We start from the raw sequence: 22,305 nt of genomic DNA on the forward strand, positions 1-22,305 counted from the left end.
GACGTCCACTGGCATCCAAAACTAGTTGATAAATGACATTGAGAAAAGACATTCATACTGGCTATGATCTGGATGTCCACTGGCATCCAAAACTAGTTGATAAATGACATTGAGAAAAGACATTCATACTGGCTATGATCTGGATGTCCACTGACAACCAAAACTAGTTGAGAGTAGACGTTCAAACTGGCCATGATCTGGACGCCCACTGACAGCCAGAACTAGTTGATAAATGACGCTGAGAAAAGACGTCCAGTCAGGCCATAATCTAAACGTCCACTGACATCCAGAAGTAGTTGAGAATAGACGTTCATACTGGCTATGATCTGGACGTCCACTGACAGCCAGAACTAGTTGATAAATGACATTGAGAAAAGACATTCATACTGGCTATGATCTGGATGTCCACTGACAACCAGAACTAGTTGAGAATAGACGTTCATACTGGCTATGATCTGGACGTCCACTGGCATCCAGAATTAGTCGATAAATGACGCTGAGAAAAGACATCCAGTCAGGCCATAATCTAAACGTCCACTGACATCCAGAAGTAGTTGAGAAAAGACGTTCATACTGGCTATGATCTGGACATCCACTGGCATCCAAAACTAGTTGATAAATGACATTGAGAAAAGACATTCATACTGGCTATGATCTGGATGTCCACTGACAACCAAAACTAGTTGAGAATAGACGTTCAAACTGGCCATGATCTGGACGCCCACTGACAGCCAGAACTAGTTGATAAATGACGCTGAGAAAAGACGTCCAGTCAGGCCATAATCTAAACGTCCACTGACATCCAGAAGTAGTTGAGAATAGACGTTCATACTGGCTATAATCTGGACGTCCACTGGCATCCAGAACTAGTCGATAAATGACGCTGAGAAAAGACATCCAGTCAGGCCATAATCTAAACGTCCACTGACATCCAGAAGTAGTTGAGAAAAAACGTTCATACTGGCTATGATCTGGATGTCCACTGACAGCCAGAACTAGTTGATAAATGACATTGAGAAAAGACATTCATACTGGCTATGATCTGGACGTCCACTGACACCCAGAACTAGTTGAGAATAGACGTTCATACTGGCTATGATCTGGACATCCACTAACAGCCAGAACTAGTTGATAAATGACGCTGAGAATAGACATTCATACTGGCTATGATCTGGATGTCTACTGACATCCAGAAGTAGTTGAGAATAGACGTTCATACAGGCTATGATCTGGATGTCCACTGACAGCCAGAATTAGTCGATAAATGACATTGAGAAAAGACGTTCATACTGGCTATGATCTGGACGTCCACTGAAATCCAGAACTAGTTAAGAATAGACGTTCATACAGGCTATGATCTGGACGTCCACTGACAGCCAGAATTAGTCGATAAATGACATTGAGAAAAGACGTTCATTCTGGCTATGATCTGGACGTCCACTGAAATCGAGAACTAGTTAAGAATAGATGTTCATACTGGCTGTGATCTGGACGTCCACTGACATCCAGAACTAGTTGAGAATAGACATTCATACTGGCCACAAACTGATTGTCCATTGACATTGATTTGTTGATAAATGTGATTGAGAAAAGATGTCTGGCCAGCCCATAATCAGTTGATAAAAAACACTGAAAAAAGACCAAAGACAAAAGATGCCAGTTGGGTTGGAGAGACAGCATGGCTAAGAGACAGTGTATGCATCTTCCCATGGCCATATAAACGCAAAAGTAGATTTTACAGTAAAAAAAATGAAAAACTACTACAGTAAAAAACAGTAAACTCTAAACTGGAATTTTTACATATTTTTTTCTGGAAAAAATACATTGCTCCACTGTTAAATACTCCTGCACTCTGTTTATCAGAGAAATATGCTGTAATTTACATTACAGTCAATACTGTAATTTCTGCATCCATTTTTTGTAAAAAATACATTTTGTCAGTGTTTAGTTTACTAACCTTGTGTTAATAACCGATATATGCCGTAATATATAACAGCTAACATTGTAAATTTTGCATTTATGTTTTGGATAAAAAAATATTTACAGTTTGTGGCCGTTAAATGTAGGCCACTCTGTTTTCCTAATATTATCAAGTCGTCACAGTTCCTCCCAGTGAGCAAAAAGTGGTATAGATCACGTCTTTTAGACGTCATTTAAGGACATCCAAGACATCTAAAAGACGTCCTCTGGGGAGCCAGAATTAAAGTTTTTTTATACATCTTTTCTGGACGTTGTATAGATGTTTATATGTTGTTTATCGACTAATTCTGGCTGTCAGTAGACGTCCAGATCATAGCCAGTATGAACGTCTATTCTCAACCTATTCTGGATGTCAGTGGATGTCTAGATCATGGTCTGACTGGACGTCGGGCCAGGCCATGATCTGGACGTCCATTGACAGCCAGAATTAGTCGATAAACGACGTTGAGAAAAGAAGTCCAGTCAGGCCATAATCTAGACATCCACTGACATCCAGAATTACTTGAGAATAGACGTTCATTCTGGCTATGATCTGGACGTCCACTGACAGCCAGAATTAGTCGATAAACAACATATAAACGTCTATACAACGTCCAAAAAAACTTATAAAAAACTTTCATTCTGGCTCCCCAGAGGACGTCTTTTAGACGTCTTGGATGTCCATAAATGACATCTAAAAGACGTGATCTAGACCAATTTTTGCTCACTGGGCTCAGTCATCACACATTTCCATCTTCACATTTCATCAATCAACTTGCAAGAGTGGGCAGATTCAAGGTCTGAATCGAGGCAAGTAATTTTTTTCTTATGTGCCTATATGCTGTTTTACTATTGTTGTTTTGAGATTCCCTATGACACTTCAAAGACCAACAGCGCATTGCGCTCAGCTCCGCCTCATTGAGCTCCACGACTCACGCGCCTCTTTCTGGTCGCGTTGCTTTTGAATGACATTGACCCGCTAACATCTCCTTCGCAAACTCAGCAAGCACAAGCCCAAGCCTACTTCTGATTCACAGTAAGTACATTCAATGTTTTTATTTTCTGATCGAATGGTCATACATTTTATATTTCCATTCATCACACCGACTAATGTTATGATTTCGTTGGCGAGTCATGACTGTTTCAGCAACTTCAGTCATCGTAGCAAGCCAGATAACCAACGGTAATGTTAGCTAACGTCAGTCTTACAGCTACTGTAACTGTAAGTTAACCTATTATTACTGCGCTTGGTAACGGCAGCATTACGCCTGTGTGTATGTGCTTCAGTAGCACAGTGTAATATTATTACATGATTCCACTGTGTGTTTTAAAAGTGGTGTGGTCCCTTTAAGGGGCGGAGCAGTGCGTGTGTGCGTAGGGTCTGTGTGTGTGTAGTGAAGCGGGCAGCAGGTGAGGTTGGAGCAGAAATCCTCTAGAACAAAAAGCAACATTACGTGGTTATTGGAAATTAAATTGTAATTTACTGAAAGATGAAGATTTCTGCAACTCAGTCAAAGCAATTGCTGGGAATATTTTTAATGGAAAAGAACTTAGTAATGTACAAAAATGGGAATTCTTTAAATTTAAAATCAGAGAATCAGCCGTTAGACACAGCAAAGAAATGAAAAAACGCAGCAATCTTAAAGAATCTGAAATTATGAAAGAACTAAATATCCTTGTAAACAAAAGTTCCCCTACTCTAGAGGAAGAAATTAAACTGATAAAATTGAAGGACGATTTAGATCGCTTATATATTAATATGACCAAAGGAGCCTTTGTACGCTCCAGAGCTAAATGGTTAGAGGAAGGTGAGAAGAATACAAGCTATTTTTTCGCCCTAGAAAAAAGGAATTACAAGAGAAATAATATCACTTCTCTAAAAATAGACAACTCTGTAACCTCCAATCCAACTGATTTAGCAAACCACACTTTTCACTTCTACTCTGATCTTTATAGCTCTAATTATAACTCAATAAAAGGTGAAGACTTCATTAATAATGTTAAAGAATTTACTCCTCAAATATCGAACAATTTTAAATTGGATTGCGAAAAACCGATCTCTAAAGCTGAAATTCTTGAAGCTGTAAACAAAATGAAAAAAGGCAAATCTCCAGGAATGGATGGTCTTCCTGTCGAATTTTACCAATGCTTTTGGAATATAATTGAAAGCCCTCTTTTTGAAATGCTGAAAGAATGTACAAATAATGAAGAAATGACCACAACCATGAAACAAGGTATAATAACATTGCTTCCCAAGCCAGACAAAGACCACCTTCTATTGGATAACTGGAGACCTATAACATTGCTAAATGTTGACTATAAAATACTCTCACTAATTTTCGCCAGGCGTTTAAGAAAAGGTTTAAGTGAAATCATAAATGAAACTCAAACTGGTTTTATGAATAATCGTCACATAAGCTGCAACATTAGGTTTATCCTTGATTTAATAGATTACTGTGAATATGTTGATTCAGACGCTTTAATTTTATTCTTAGATTTCTATAAGGCATTCGACAGTGTAGAGCATCAATTTCTTTTCAAATCACTTCAAACCTTTGGTTTTGGTGAAAGGTTTGTCTCCTATATAAGAATGCTCTATAAAGATACCAGTAGTTGTGTCATGCTATTCCCAAATACTACAAAAAGATTTTCAGTTTGTAGGTCGGTCCGTCAAGGCTGCCCCTGCTCTCCGTTTCTCTTTCTTATAGTTGTTGAATTGCTTTCAATACAAATTCGGCAGAGCAATGCCTTTCAAGGTTTAAAGATATTTGAGAGAGAGATTAGGATAACTCAACTAGCAGATGATACAGTCTTATTTTTGGAAAATAAACAACAAATAGAGACAGCACTCAGGATAATAGACACCTTTTCTAATGCATCAGGTTTAAAACTTAATTTAACAAAATGTGAAATAATATGTCTCTACAATACAAATGAAACACTATTATGTAAGATACCAGTTAAAGAAAGTGTTAAATATCTCGGAATTCATATTTCTAAAAATCTCACTGAACGTCAAACAAAAAACTTTAAACCCAAAATACAAAAAACTAAAAGTATATTCAATATGTGGCTTCAAAGAGATCTGTCTCTATTAGGAAGAGTTCTTCTAAGTAAAGCAGATGGTATCTCTAGATTTGTATATCCTACTCTCTCTCTTTTTGTTCAACAATCCCTTTGTAAAGAAATAAATAACACCCTTATCAACTTTGTCTGGAAAAACAGATGCCATCATTTAAAAAAAGAGATCTTAGCAGGCCCGAGAGGTGATGGCGGCATGGAGTTGTTAGACTATACGGATATGAACAATACCTTTAAGATGAAATGGATAAAAGAATATTTGAAAAAACCAGAATCTCTTTGGTACTTTATACCACAGAATATTTTTGAGAAAATTGGAGGGTTACCTTTTCTCCTAAATTGTGATTATGCTGTCTCAAAGTTACCACTAAAATTATCTAAATTTCACCAACAAGCTCTGTCAGCAGCAAAATTGTGCTTTGTCCACAACTTCTCTCCGCATAAAACTATTATCTGGAACAACGAGTTCATAACTAGGAAAAATAAATCACTATACTTGAAACATTGGATTGACAAGAAAATAATTTACCTTAAGGATTTACAAAATGATGAAGGTGAAATCTTTAGCTATGAAGAATTTCTTAGATCCAAAATCTTTCCTGTTACCTATAAAGAATATCAAATGGTGATAAACGCTATTCCCAGTGGAATTCTTCAATTGATGAAAGGTCATTTTGAAAGGCAAGAGACAGAGAAAGTTGACTTTACCCTCTCTATTAATGGTATAAATATCACGAGTCACCACTGTAATAATAAACATATAAGGAATTATTTTTTCAGGAAAAGGAAAATCACGCCTAGAGGAAAATTTGTATGGTCATCCTCCTTCTCTGACATCAATTGGAAAACAACATGGCTCCTTCCACATAAATTTGTTATATCCAATAAAATAAAAGAAGTTCAATATAAAATTATACATAACATTTACCCCACTAACATATTCCTGTCAAGATTTGTTAATATTGATGTTAATTGTGTATTTTGCAATGCTGAAGTAGAAACAATTAAGCACCTCTTTTTTGAATGTCAAATCTCCCAAATTTTTTGGAAAAAAATTGAAAATTACATCACCTCACATTCCAACCTTCCAATTAATTTGGAAGCCAAGGATGTTCTATTATACTATAACAATAAAGAGAGGAAAAGTCAATACTTAATTAATCTGATTATTCTAATGGCGAAATTCCACATACATAAAGCCAAATTTTCTAAAGGTCGACCTTTCTTCCCTGTTTTTGAAATTGAATTCAAGAACTACTTTAAATGTATTAAAAGAATTGATAACAAGAAATGTATACACACTGTTAACATAATTCAAGAAACATTTGGAGAATTTTGATTTAATGTTTTGCCTGTTCCTTTCTTTTATTTATTTATTTATTTTTTTAATTATTTTATCATTATGTTGAATTTATATTTGTACTAACATACGCACTACATTCACTTTATGTCTCTTATGTATGTACATATGTATTTACCTATTATTTATTTCCTAATGTGAGATGCCAGACTGTTTGTATTTTCCAAAGTCATTGTTTGGACTGTAATTGAAAATGTTTCAATAAAAAGTTAAAAAAAAAAAAAAAAAAGAGGTTGGAGCAGACATTAGCATAGCAGAGAAAGAGGTTAGTCGTGCATGTACAGTTCAGTATGTGGCCAAATAAACGCACAAGCTTCTCCAGACCACGTAACGTCTCTCCTATTGTTTTACCAACTGCTGTCTGACAGCGAAGTGAAGTGAAGGGTGTTAGCCCTGAAGCTAACCAGCTTCAGGTTAACACGTGTTTACCTGTTCACTTGTTTTGCTTAGTACACTTGTACAGTCTACTGATTTAGCCTACCGTACATGTTATTTAAACTCCTTCCAAGAAATAACGGACCTTATCAGCCAACCTGAAGCTTATGTATGAAAGCTGTTCATGTCTGCAGATACAGTATAGTCATGTCAGTACAGTATCTGAATGATAGAACGACGAGATAACGTGACCTCTATTGGTGCTGGTTACATGCTGCTATTCCGACATGCCGCTATTTAGACAGTGACCTCTAATTGTCGGAATAGCGGCATTAAAGTTATTTTTCAAGCGTCCCACTATTTCGACATTGTCTTTTGTCATTGTCGGAGACATGTCGGAATAGCGGCATGTCTAAATAAAGACATGTTGGAATAGGGGGTGGGCCCCGAAAAAAAAAATCCTACACCAGTAACTTGTAATAGCAGCTCAAGAGTCAAAAGTAGAGGAAAAGATTGATTGATTAATTGATAAATACAATCAAAATAAATAAATGTAAATGGCATGATCTCTACCAGAAGGTAAAGTTAAGCATAATATCCACCTATTACTCATGACCATGCATATGAGAAATAGTCATTCTGATGATGCAGATTGTATTAATCTGACCATGAACTGTACACTGAGTGTCTCACTCCAGGCTGAATACAATTCTGATTGTTTCAGATTGAGAAATGCCCCATGCAGGCCCGTGGTCAGACCACCCTATTTAGAGGTTCCATGGCCTCTAGTTGTGGATTTCACACTGTTAAGGTGAGCTTTAGAAAAATTACATCTCGCATGTCTGTTTACATTGCTGTTATGCTGTTGCTGTTACAGCACATGTCATAATGCTGTTGTTTTAGCAGCCTGCCACTCAGTCTCCTGCTGATGTCCAGCCTGTGGTCTCAGTCTCAGCCCTTGATGCAACTGATGATGCAGCCCAGCAGTCTTTCCTGTGCCCCCTCCAAGTTTAGCTATGGTGAATATTGTTGCGGTAATTAATGTCTTGTATGAATTGTTTGTATGCAATGCATCATAAAATTAACTCATCATTATTGTTTCTCTTTCCAGTTCACTAAATCACAATTTGGTGGAGCACAGTTGGCCTCCGTAAAGCCAAATTTAGTGGCTAGAAGGACTCCCAGCCCTTCTCCTTCTCCTCTGTCCCCTGTGAAGACCCCAAGCCCAACTTTATCCTCTGTGAGGACCCCGTCTACAGCCTCTGGGAGAATTCCCAGCCCCGCTCCATCCTTTATGAGCCATCCTGCCTGCTGTTCGGGAGTTACTACTGTTTCAACATACACTACCCAACACTGGAGTTCCTCCACAGGTACAGTTTCTTTCTTGTTACATTATTTAATAACACAAGACATTTGATTTCACTCCTCAGTTGTATATTAATATATGATTTTTTTTTTCATAAAGGTGTTTCTTCTCTATAAATCCTGAGATTTCTAACAATTTTATACATTATGCTTTGTTGGCATGCAAATTATATACGCACAGGGAGTTTATTCGAGACCCAGATTTTATTTGACTACCTGTTTATTTGACTACTTGTTAGGTTATATTGTGGGGATGACCATTGGTGGTTTGATAACTAATCATCAGTAAGGTCCGATAGTGGGTGAAAGTGGGTAAAGGCAAATAATAGAACAGTCTGGTAAGTTCACAAAATTACATCACTTTACTGTGAAAGACAACACTTATGTCATATCACAATATTACCATACCCAAAAGCCCACAACACATTTAGTGTGTATGTGTGTGTGTGTGTGTGTGTGTGTATGTCCATAAGCCAACACTACTGATTTTTATTAGTATTTTGGTGATGTGAAATACTGTATACCATTATGATCAAAAATTTTAAAAATATTGTGATATACGTTTTTTTTAAATATTTCTCACCACAACTTTAGTGTCAATGAAACAACTGTTGATCATATAATAATTGTTATCTCTGCTCTCTCCCTGATGCTGGTGTTAGATCCATTGCTTCAACTCAGTCCATTCAACCTCGCGAAACCCTTGACGTGCACATACAGTAACATTTGCTGCACCCATGCTGCGCCCTTGCATCAACAGCCACAGGATGGGACAGGAGGAGGTAGCACCTTGGAAACATTTTGACTAATTAAAGACACTTTTATGCCAATGGACATTTCAAAACCTTGGACTTCTATCTGCCTATGGACTGTAGTAGTAAGCCAGGGTATACCTGGTAATTCTATTCAAGCATATTGTATGACCCAAACTGGGTCATACAAGTAATCTTAACCATCATGATCATCTGTAAGTGTCATACTGAGCACTTATTTATTTTTATGTATTTACGTATTAATGTTCGTGATCTTTCAGTCATTAAAATATTACTTGCAACTTTTGTCGTTTTTAGTAGTGTAAGAGTGTTATTTAACCAAAGGTCATATGGTTTTTAGAGATATTTTTTGTGCTAATTATGTGGAGTATATTAAGATTTTAGATGACAGGTTTTAGACGTTCAGTGCAAGTAACTAGCCCAATTAACAGTGAAAACATTACATTGCATGATGAATTTTACATTAACAGTCATATTAAATGGCCAAGCCTTATATTTATTTGACATTTTAAGGGGACTTAAATAAGAATAATGTAATGTTCTATATTACAGACTGATAAATGCAGATTAAAACACACACACACACACACACACACACACACATATATATATATATATATATATATATATATATATATATATATATATGTATATATATACACACACTACTCACAAAAAGTATTTTACAAGAATATCCTTATAAAAAGTTCATGCTATTCTTTTCTATTGTTCTTCTATGTTCATGATATTCTACCATGAAAGCAGGGCATTTAAGTAGAAGGATGTAATGGTAATTTCTTTATCTCAAACAAGAGCTAACAACAGTGGTGGCTATACCACAACAAAAAATCTCAATGTCTCAATAACTTGATCAATTTTAAAGTGATGATGTCAAAATTTGAACATCATGATGAAGAGGACTGTTTGAATACAAATTGTCATTGAACCAGAACATTTAGCGGTTCAATGACAACTGAACCACTAAATCAGACAGGTGTTGTGATTTTCTTGGTTAATCACCTTGTTAGAGAACAGCATGTTATTCAAAAAGTACAGAAACATTGAACAATTGGACATGTGCATTCAAAAGTTTAGAGAAGGTTAACTTAACTTCCTGTTTTGGTCCGGGAGGCGGACGCCCTCTCTACCTTTAAGAGTAGACTTAAGACCTTCCTTTTCGATAGAGCTTATAGTTAGAGCTGGTCCAGGACAGGCCCAGGCCTGTCCTGGACCAGCTCTTAGTTATGCTGCTATAGGCCTAGTCCGGGGGACAATGACACACTGAGCTTCTCTCTCCTCCCCTCTCCTCTCCTCTCCATCTGTATACATTATGCCTGTATACATGCCCCATCCCTGCATGTCACTGACTTACTTCTTCCCCGGAGTCCTTGTGCTTTCTAGTCCTACAGGCTCCCATGGATCCTGGCCGCGCCCGGGTCGTGGATCGTGGATGCGCCCACTGCTATGGCCCTGCCTGATCGTGGATGCGCCCACTGCTATGGCCCTGCCTGATCGTGGATGCGCCTACTGCTATGACCCTGCTGGATCGTGGATGTGCCTACTGCCATGACCCTGCCTGACACCCACCACTACTGTCGCTAATATTAGTCACATCTGTTACATACGTTCCACTACTATTATTGTAATGCATTACTACATACTATCCTTACCATTAATCACTACTACTGTTATCACTAGTAATCACATTTCCATGTGCATTTCATTATTATTGCTGTAATACATCTTTATGTACTTTCACTCCTGTCAACCATCGCTTATAATTGAATACATTGTGATCTCGTTGATCTGCTCTGTACATGCGACATCTATTGCACGTCTGTCCGTCCTGGGAGAGGGATCCCTCCTCTGTGGCTCTCCCTGAGGTTTCTTCCGCATTTTTTTCCCTGTTAAAAGGGCCTTTTTTTGGGGCAAGTTTTTCCTCATTCGAATCGAGGGTCGAAGGACAGAGGGTGTCGTCTCTGTACAGATTGTAAAGCCCTCTGAGGCAAACTGTAATTTGTGAATTTGGGCTATACAAATAAAATTTGATTTGATTTGATTTGATTTTAAGTTCACCTGTAAAGGTGCATTCTGAAATTTAATCCAAAAGCCAAACATCCCTAACTTTTTGTGAGTAGTGTATATATATATATATATACATATATATATATATATATATATATATATATATATATGGTATACTAGAATGGTATGGACATTTTGTCATGTGGGTCTTTAACACGTCTTTCTTTGACGTCTATACAATGTCCAGAAAAGAATATAAAAAACTTTCATTCTGGCTCCCGGGAGGACGTCTTCTGGTTGTCCATAAATGATGTCTTTTAAACGTCTTTTATTGCCATCTATACAACGTCCAGGTAAGACGTATAAAAAACTTTCATTCTGGCTCCCCGGAGGCCGTCTTCTGGATGTCCATAAATGACGTCTTTTAGACGTCTTTGATTGACGTCTATACAACATCCAGAAAAGATGTATAAAAAACTTTCATTCTGGCTCCCCGGAGGACGTCCTCTGGATGTCCATAAATGACGTCTTTAAGACATCTTTAATTGACGCCTATACAACATCCAGAAAAGACGTATAAAAAACTTTAATTCTGGCTCCCCGGAGGACGTCCTCTGAATGTCCATAAATGACGTCTTTAAGACATCTTTAATTGACGCCTATACAACATCCAGAAAAGACGTATAAAAAACTTTCATTCTGGCTCCCCGGAAGACGTCTTCTGGATGTCCATAAATTACGTCTTTTAGATGTCTTTGATTGACGTCTATATGACATCCAGAAAAGACGTACAAAAAACTTTCATTCTGGCTCCACAGAGGACGTCTTTTAGACATCTTTGGATGTCCATAAATGACATCCAAAAGACGTGATCTAGACCACTTTTTGCTCACTGGGTAGGGACTGATCACAGACCTGTTTTCAACACTACAGATTGAAGCTGAGCAGAGACTTTTAGTCATTCTTCCTTGGCTCCAAAGAAAAATGATTTCAGTCTTATCTTTGTATAACAAAAGAAGAAAACTCTGGCACATCCAATCACTGTTTTGATCAATGCATGTTATGTAAATGTGTGTGTCTTCTGCATAAGTATAGTAACATATTTGTTGTTTTCCAACATCTGAGCTAGAGGAAGCATGTAAATATTGAATAGCAAAGGACCCAGAACGGAGCCCTGGGCTACTCTGCATGTCATTCTCTTCCGCTCAGATGTGTGACCTATAGACACAAAGTAGTCTCTATCATTCTATCAAACGCAGGACTGAGATCCAGTAATACTAAGACAGAAATTTTGCCCACACTCTGTTTAAATAAATGTCATTGAGGACCTTGACAAGAGCGGCCGCAAAGCTGTGATTTGGTCGAAATCCTAATTGGAAGACATCGAAACAGCCATTTATTATTAGATAATTGTTCAGCCGTTGAAAAACAGCTTTTTCAATGATTTTACTTAAAATTGGAAGGATCGATATGGGCCTATAATTATTCACTACTGATGTGTCTAGATTGTTCTTCTTCAAGAATGGTTTAATAACTGCAGTTTTCATGGCTTGTGGGAAGACGCCTAAGAGAAGAGTCTAATTTTCAGAATTTTGGCAGTGAAGAAAGATGAAAATTCTTTACAGGCCCTGGTAGATAGATGTTCAGAGGCTACTGGCACAGGAGGGTTTGTTAGCCTGTCAACAGTAGCAAACAGGGCACATGCATTATTATTGGTGATAATGTCTAAGAAGGACTGCCTTGACTTTTTCAGTTCTAAATTAATAATGTGAAGTCTCTCTTTATAAATGTCAAAATGAACCTGACATTTTCAATTTGTATCAGCAGCTGATACAAATTGAGGAGCAAATCAACACAACAACTTTTGGCACACTGGATACACCTAATCAAACCGCAAAACCAGGAATTGGCTATACAAAACAGTATGGACAACTCATTTTAAAACACTATACCACACTATTCAAGTTGATGTGGAAAGAGAACCATTTCAATTTGAGGAATTGAATAAATTGGAACTAGCCTTAAAAGACAGTCTGAATCCATTAGACTCCCCAGTTATGCACAGGAACTCAAGAAATTTTGGCCCTCAAATCTAACAAAGCTTGTGGACCTGATGTCCAAGATGCCCAAAAAAGATGCCCAAAAAAATGGAACAAGAATTATAACACCAGGCCATGGAGTAGGTTGTGTCTTTGTCTTCTTCTCCACCTTAAACTAATATTAACATTAAACACTTGGTTCTCACAGTTACTGTCCGAGAGCAAAGGTGAAAACCTGCCAAGTGAGCTAGCTGACGTTAGGCTTGACTAGCCCTGGGCATGGACCGACAGACCTACCGACAGAGGATGCCTTGGCCATCCTAGAGGCCATCAACCCTTCTATGAAAAGTGCTATACAAATAAAATTTGCTTGCTTGCTTGCTTGCATCAGACAGATGGAAAAATGGCTCATGCTGGCAGCCGTGGCTGGAAAACATGGAGGGACCGGTCACTGGCAGCCCCATGGACACGGTCTGACTTCTACTCACACAAGCCTGACTGCACCAGTATATAAACACTTTTTCTTCATCGCGGACGAATGGATCAAATGACCAGTGAAGTGAGAAACTGCGTGTTAGTGTCATAGATTTACAGTTAAAAGTTTAATTCCAGTCGAGTTATCATTATACCATGTTAACCATTCAGCACTTGGGACAGCTATCATTATGACTGGTCTATATGTTACTGACTCACAACATCTGTCCCAGACGAACTCACACAAGCCAAATGTGGCCCACAAGTTGTGTTTTGCTGCGATAGTGTTTATGTCTATCATTGGCATCTCTATAGATGTTCAAAGGGGGGAAGAATACTCTGGGTTTTAACACTGTCCATAGGATAATGGAAAAGGAGTGTTCTAATAATTTCATTATATGAAGGTGGCATGGAGCTGAGATTGGGGATTAGGGATAATTTTCTCTGTCAGTAGCTAGCTCAATGCTTACTGTGAATAGGCCCATCTCTCAGCAGCTCCATTGAGGGAGAAGCAGGGAGTTTGGGGAATATTTTCTTTTTTTTTAAATGTACCCTGGTGAAATTGGAATAACACAGGACACAATACTATATTCAGGGATTTTTATTTCTCATATAGTATTAAATTATCTTAGAGTGGTCAATTGGGTTTAGATTTAACGAAGATTTTTGTACACCAGCGAATTGACAACTTTAGGCACGAAGAGTCGCACTTGACCTTGTATCTTACTTTTCAAACATCCAAACGATTTCACAAATCTTGGTCAGTAATATAACTCCCTGAAATATATTAACCCATCACATAGTGACTAGAATCCTTTGCTGACTGAAATTGTACCTAATGCAGTAACTCAGCTTAGTGCATAAATGATTATACATGTATGAGAATACATGAATTAAATTACATCACTGAAAATGCATGAATGAAAATACATGAAGAACTGTAGCGGTAGCTCTTCTGATAAACAGAATTTAAAAAAATAAACAAAACCCACATACAGTTAATTTCAACAGAACATGAAACATTGGGTACATTAATATCAAATTAAATGATAGGCCTATAGTATATCAACATACTCGCTACGTTTTATCTCTCAGGTGCACATTATGTGGCGACAGGCCATCAACCCCCTGCAGCGCTACACAACGAAAATAAACATTATTTATCAGTACAATTCACAACTATTGAATGTTCTCCAGCATGAACGATAACAGAATTTATCTCTGTAAAATGAATTTACAATACTTTCAGACAGGGGCGCCGATTTATGTTTCTGCTGGTGGGTGCTCACAGTGCTTGCATGACTCGTTGCTATTTTGACACTCGTGCACATTCGTCTCACAGTAAAACACACATTAGATCAATTAACAGCAGCGGCCGCAATGAACACACATGTATGCTCTTTCCTACTCGCGCGCGCACATACACACACATGCACACGCTCTCTTTCACAAACACACAGTCTACACACTGGTGATGCATACGAGGAGTTAATGTCAATACAACCTAACGCAAAAGGCTCCGATGAAGAAAAAGAAAAAACAAAATCCACAATCCAACACCACAGCCTGGATTGAATAGCATACCGTAACCGTATAGGTCTATAAGTGTGAATGGAACTGTCCGCTGTGCTGAAAGTCAGTATAGATAAACAATAACAGCCTACCAACTCATCAGCAACTAGGCTACTTCACTCATTCATTAATCACAACCTGATATTAATTATACTGTCAATGATCAAAACTGGCTTTTAATAAATCAAAAGTTTTACTGACAACACACACCAGGAAAGAAATAATCATAACCACCAAAACTATAGCAAAAAGGCTCAAATAAAAGCAAATCATATATCAAATCCACAATTCAAAACCATTCCAACACATCCCTTGAAACATAGTACCACAGTCGGCTATATCATAACAAATAGCCTATTTAATTTGTTGTTTTATCACTCACCATTCTTGTTAATTCTTGATGAGGAATGTGTTGCCCCTGGTAGCGGTGCGTTTTATAAACTGGTTCACGATTGTTTCCAGGTTCCTACTCCTTGACAATGTCTTGAGGAGGTGACCAAGAACCTGATGGTCACTCTGACAGAGCTCCAGCGTCTCTCTGTGGAGAGAGGAGAACCTTCCAGGAGGACAACCATCTCTGCAGCACTCCACCAATCAGGCCTGTATGGTAGAGTGGCCAGACGGAAGCCACTCCTCAGTAATCTGTTGTCTGTTTCTCTTTTTGGTCAACAATCACTTCTTGCTGGTCAGCTGAGATACGCTGGACTCGCACCTCTGTCAGATCATTGTCAACACACACCACCTGAGACAATATGCCTAGTCTGGTCAGAGGGTTCAACCATACATCCTCCTGAGAGAAATTCGCTACCTGCACTGGGAACACATGCCTAGTGGCCTCTACTAGAATGGGCGCTACTACAAGACCACCAGACAATGATGACTTAGCTGGCTCCAATAGCAGATAGGAACCATCATCAGATGCTGGTTTGATTTCCTTAGCATAAACTGTAGCAACAGAACACGCTGGCACATGCACTGTATCTTGGCCTGTTACCCTGGCTGTGGAGGTCCTCTCTACTACCTCACATGTCTGTACTCACTGAAATGCTTCCCTCCAATCTGGATTGAGCTGTAACCGACTGCGTGCATCTCTTTATGATGTTCATACCAATGAGACCTGGCATTGGTTCCTGAAAACTGTTTGGGGTTGTTCTAACTCTTTCATCTCAGTTGCTGACTCCTCTGGGACTGAATCTTTAACCACTAGGAAACCACACTCAGGTATGTTTAACCCCATGGCCTCCATATCTAGTTTAAGATACCCTAAGTAGGGAATCGGCAAAGAGTTTGCTTGATCAACCTGAGCCACTGTGCTGTGGGGAACACATCCTCCTCTTTCCCTAATATGCGCTGTCTGAAGAAAGACTCAGAAATGGTGCTAACCTGGCTCCATATATCCAACAGGCATTTAACTGGAACCCCACCAATCTGGACTGAAACTTCCTGACACTCACCCACCACCCGCACTTGTGGTAGTAGGCTGGCTTCCTGGTTTGCACTGTGTGCACTCCCTTACGATATGTCCCACCCCTTTACATTTGAAGCAAATGAGCTTCCCATCCTCTGTAAAGTGGGGTCTTGGTCTAGGCTTGCCACCTGTGCCTTTGTTATATTTTCCCTTGAGAGCTAGACCCTCTTTCAATGCAATGGCTAGCTCCCCTATATCCTTGCTCTGCTCTGAGACCACCTTAACAATATCCTCTAGAGTGGCAGACAGCAACCTTAGTGTTACAGGACTTGTCTTCAAAGGACCAGGCAATGGCCTCTTCACGTACATTCAACAGAGTGGCCTGGGGATTCTCCCCAACCATTTTGCGTAGCTCTCGTCTAAGAGAAGAATCTCGCACACCCTCAATGAATTGGTCTCTAACTGCAACCTTAGCATTGGATACAGCATCAGGTCTCTGTTTCAGGGCTTATCATAAGACCTGGGAGAGTGCGTGTGAGTACTCTTGAAAAGAGAAGACCAGCTCTTTTGAGCTGGTGCTGATGAGAAGATGAGCTGCAGGTTGGTGAGCCGCAGGAGCTCCCACCAATCAAGGATGCCATGCCCAGCCTTACACAGGCACAGCAAAAACACATAGAAATAATTCCATAACCATGACAGAAACATTTTTTGAAAATGCTCCGCCTCAATAAAGGACTATTTAGCTTTTATTGATACAGGGGATGTATCAGTTTCAATTTTGCGGGAAGCCCTCAAGGTAGTAATAAGAGGTTTTGTCATATCATGTGAAGCCACACAAAAAACAAAACAAAAAGAGACATAGGTTATCAGAAATAGATCAGCAGCTTGCTTTGCTTGACAAACAATATAGAGAGGCACCATCTCCTCCTGCACTCAAAGAAATTGTAAATTTGAAACATGAATATAACAGTATTCTTTCTCAGCAAATTAGCACTTTACTTCTGAAGGTAAGACACAAACAGTTTGAATTGGGAGAGAAGCCTGGCCCCCTGCTCTTGTGTCAGCTGAGAGGTGCGCAAGCCAGCAGAGCTATTCATAAAATTAAGCCACCTCTGAGCTCTATTAGTAAAGACTGTGTTATCATAAATGATTGCTTCAGGAAATATTATGAAAAGCTGTATACATCCCAATGGCCTGCAACAGAAGGTGATATTTTTCAATTTCTGCGCTCAACGCTGAAATTTCACTACAGGAGGTCCTCATTGCGATAAAATAATTTCAAAGTGGAAAGGCAGCTGGCCCTGATGGCCTCTGTATAGAATTCTACAAAGCATATGCTGATGACATGGCCCCTCTATTGCTGAGAATATTTAATGAGTCATTTCAAAATACAAAGACATAGACAAGATGGACCCATCATCATATCAGCCCATTGCCCTTGTAAAGGGTTTAAAAAAATGTCAATACAGGTATTAAAGACATGGTAGAAAAAGAAGCTTCTATAAAACTATAGAATACTATAAAACTAGAAGCTTGTACCCCAGTTTAAGGGATAACAGTGTTGTGAATCCTTGGTGATAACGTGTAATTTTTAGAGTTGAGTCGTTTTGCAGTAATGTGTGGAAATAGAGATGTTTAGCTGTATACTGCCATGCTAGGCTAGCAGACCTGTTGCTAATGAGCTAGCTAACATACGCAGCGCAATAAAAGTGCTATGAGACATGCAAAAGAGGTTTGTTGGGGGGGGGGGGGACTTCCAGTTAAGCACACGTGGGATATGCGGCTGTGATAATGCTCTCCGGCGCACCCCCCTAAAAATTCGTTATTTTTGAAACTTGTTAGAACTTTTCCCATGAGAAATTAGCAGAAGAAGGTGGAATGAATTTGCGCTCCGGTGCGATCACTGAGGTGGCGAAAATTAAAAAGAGAAAGGACAAACACGAACACCAGCAAACAATCAGAATGGCCAGCGTGGAGGAAGACGCCAGGAAAAGCTTGGAAAGACTGGTGTTGAGCATAAAAGACGATATTGCTGCACAAATTAAGGACTTTAGATTGGATTTTCATCAACGATCAGATGAAACGAAAGAAGAGCTCCAGAATTTAAGAACAGAGGTGAGGGAAATGCAAACAGCGCTTAACGGCGCAAATGAAAATATCCTGGCTGTTGAACAAAGAGTGAATAAGTTGGAGGAGAATGAGATGGTTAACGCCAGAGCATTAACTCACCTGTTGCAGCAGGAAAAACACCTGGTGGAAAAAATGGAATACTTGGAAAACAAATCAAGACAGAACAACATCAGGATCCACCAGGTGAAAGAGGGAGCAGAGGGAGGCGACACTGTTTTTAAAGACATTGATATCGGAAAAGCTGGAGATACCAGCGGCACAACTTGACATTATCGCCGCACACCGATCGCTTCAGAGGAAACATATACATAGTGGAGCGGCTCCACGCTCAATCATAGCCAAATTTCTGACCTGGGATACACGTCAAAGAGTCCTTCGTGCGGCGTGGGCCAAGAAAATAATAAGGTATGAGGACAGCCGGATTTTCTTTGATCAGGACTATTCTTCCAAAATACAAAAAGAGAGAAGCCTGTAGGCCCCAATAATCAGAATCAGAATCAGAATCAGAATTCCTTTATTTGTCCCGCAAATGGGGAAATTTCTTTGTCACAACAGCCAAAGGACAGTATCACACTTAAACAGTAATAAAAGTAAAAAATAAACAATATAATAAGACATAAGAAATAGAATTTAACTGGTATATACATAATATCTACAATATGAAATCGGTATTTACAATATGACATAGTATTTATTATTTATAATATGGACAGTGTAAGTTTAAACAGTTGGTATTTTTACTTACAAACAATAAATAATAAATATGGATATTAAAAATTGTCCAATTTGTGCAAACCAGAAAGTGTGTGGATATGTGCAGAGTTTTTTATTGCACAGTGCACAGTGAGGTCTACTGGGAGCAGTGCTGGTTGTAGACTCTGACAGCAGCAGGAAGGAAGGACCTGCGATACCTCTCCTTCACACACTTGGGGTGTATCAGCCTGTCACCGAAGGAGCTGACCAGTGCTGTGATAGTGGCCTGTAGGGGGTGGGACTCCTTCACCAGCAGCGATGATAGCTTGGCCATCATCCTGCTGTCTCCCACCACCTGCACTGGGTCAAGAGGGCATCCCAGGATGGAGCTGGCCTTCTTGATAAGTTTATCAAGTCTCTTCCTATCTGCTGCCGAGATGCTGCTGCTCCAGCAGACTATACCATAGAAAATGGCTGATGCCACCACAGAGTCATAGAAAGAAGTCAGGAGTGCCCCCTGCACTCCAAAGGACCTGAGCTTCCTCAGCAGATGGAGTCTGCTCTGACCTTTCTTGTATATTGCTGCAGTGTGATGAGTCCAGTCCAGTTTGTTGTTCAGGTGAACTCCCAGGTACTTGTAAGACGTCACCATCTCAATGTCCGTTCCCAGGATGTTCACCTGAATGCAGGGTTGTTTGCGCCTGCGGAAATCCACCACCAGCTCTTTGGTCTTCCCGGCGTTGAGCTGGAGGTGGTTCCGCTGGCACCAGTCCACAAAGTCCTGAATAAGTTCTCTGTAGGCTCCGTCATCCCCGTCCCTGATGAGGCTGACGATAGCAGAGTCGTCAGAGAACTTTTGTAGATGGCTGTGGGGTGTTTGGTGGGAGAAATCAGCAGTGTACAGGGTGAACAGGAAAGGGGCCAGGACTGTTCCCTGTGGGGCCCCTGTACTGCAGACAACCGTGTCCGACACGCAGTCCCGAGTCCTCACATACTGTGGCCGGTTGGTGAGGTAATCGAGGATCCAGGACGTGAGGTGTTGGTCCACCCCCGTGAGCTCCAGCTTGTCCCCCAACAGTGCAGGCTGTATGGTGTTGAAAGCACTGGAGAAATCAAAGAACATGATCCTCACAGTGCTTCCAGGCTGCTCCAGGTGGGACAGTGATCTGTCCAGGAGGAAGATGATGGCGTCGTCCACTCCGATGCCAGGCTGGTAGGCAAACTGGAGTGGGTCCATAAAAGGACCCACCAGAGGGCGGAGATGGACAAGGACCAGCCGCTCCAGGGTCTTCATCAGGTGTGAAGTGAGAGCAACTGGTCTGTAGCTGTTGAAGTCCTTTGGGTGAGGGATCTTTGGTACTGGTACCACACAGGAGGTTTTCCACAGCAGTGGCACTTTTCCCAGCTTCAGGCTCATGTTAAAGATGTACTCCACAATCCTGCACAGCTGGTCTGCACAGGACTTGAGGAGCCTGGAGCTGATCCCGTCTGGACCCGTGGACTTCTTCACCTTCATCTTCCTCAGTTGATTCCTCACCTGGATAGTGGAGAGGGACAGATTGGAGCAGGGGGGCTGAGTGTCGGGTGGGGGAGGTGGGTGAATGTCAGGGGGGGCAGTGGAGGGTGTCTGCGACATGAAAGCAGTGGAGAGGGAGGTAGAGGTGAGAATGGGGCAGGAAACAGGGGGGGTGGAAGAGGTGGTGGGGGGCAGCAGAGATGAATGGGCCGGGGGAGGGGTGGGTGTCTGGTCAAACCTATTGAAAAATAGGTTCAGGTCGTTCACCCACGTCTGATCCCCGGCAGCCTGGGAGTCTGGTTTCCTCAGTCCTGAGATGGTTTTAAGGCTTTTCCAGACTCCACTAACGTTACTCTGCTGCAGCTGGACCTCCATCTTCCTCCTGTAGCTGTTCTTCCCCTCTCGGATCTTCTTCCTCAGCTCCTTCTGCACAGCCTTCAGCTCCTCCTTGTTTCCTGACCTAAAGGCCCTCTTTTTCTCCTTAAGGAGAGCCTTAATGTCAGGATTAATCCAGGGTTTGCTGTTTGAAAAACACCGTACAGTCCTGGTGGGTACAGTGTTTTCAACACAGAAGTTGATGTAGTCCGTTATGCATCCTGTTAAGCTGTCGATGTCCTCCCCATGAGCAACACACAGTTCTTCCCACACAGTCGAGTCAAAGCAGTCCCTCAGAGCCTCTTCAGACTCCTCAGTCCATGCTTTAACTGTGCGGGTTTCCACTGGTTGCCTGTTTACAAGGGGCTTGTACACAGGCAGGAGATGAACCAGGTTGTGGTCAGATCTTCCCAGGGGAGGGAGGGGGGATGAGTTGTATGCCTCCTTGCTGTTGGCATAGAATAAGTCCAGTGTTTTATTGTCTCTGGTGTGGCAGGTGACATACTGAGTGAATGTGGGCAGGGTGGAGGACAGAGAGGCATGATTGAAATCCCCAGAGATGAGGAAGAGGGCCTGTGGGTGCTGTGTCTGCAGTGAGCTTGTGACTGAGTGGAGAGCGTCACAAGCTGCATCAGCGTTAGCAGAGGGGGGGATATACACTGCGATCATGATCACCTGTGTAAACTCCCTCGGGAGGTAGTACGGCCTCATGCTAACCGCTAAAAGTTCAATGTCCTTACTGCAGACCTGCTCTTTAACAGTGATGTGCCCAGAGTTACACCATCTGTCATTAACAAACACAGCCAGCCCTCCTCCTTTCCTCTTACCGCTCTCTGCCGTCCTGTCCGCCCGCCAAATTTGAAAACCGTCCAGATTAGCGTCCGTGTCCGGGGTCTGCGCCGTTAGCCACGTCTCAGTAAACACCATGATGCTGCTCTCACGGTAGTCCCTCTGATGCCGGGTCAGCGCCGTTAGCTCGTCCATCTTGTTGGGGAGAGATCTTACATTCCCCATGATGATGGACGGGAGGATGGGTCGGTAGCGTCTCCTCCTGCTACGGCGAGCAGCTCCAGCACGGCACCCGCGTCTCCACCTCTTCAACTCCCGCGGGACATCGGGCCGCTCGAGCGGCGGCACCGCAGCGCTACTGAGGGCCAACA

This window comes from Pagrus pagrus (assembly GCF_965226575.1).
Source record: "Pagrus pagrus genome assembly, chromosome: 5".
Taxonomy (NCBI): Eukaryota; Metazoa; Chordata; class Actinopteri; order Spariformes; family Sparidae; genus Pagrus; species Pagrus pagrus.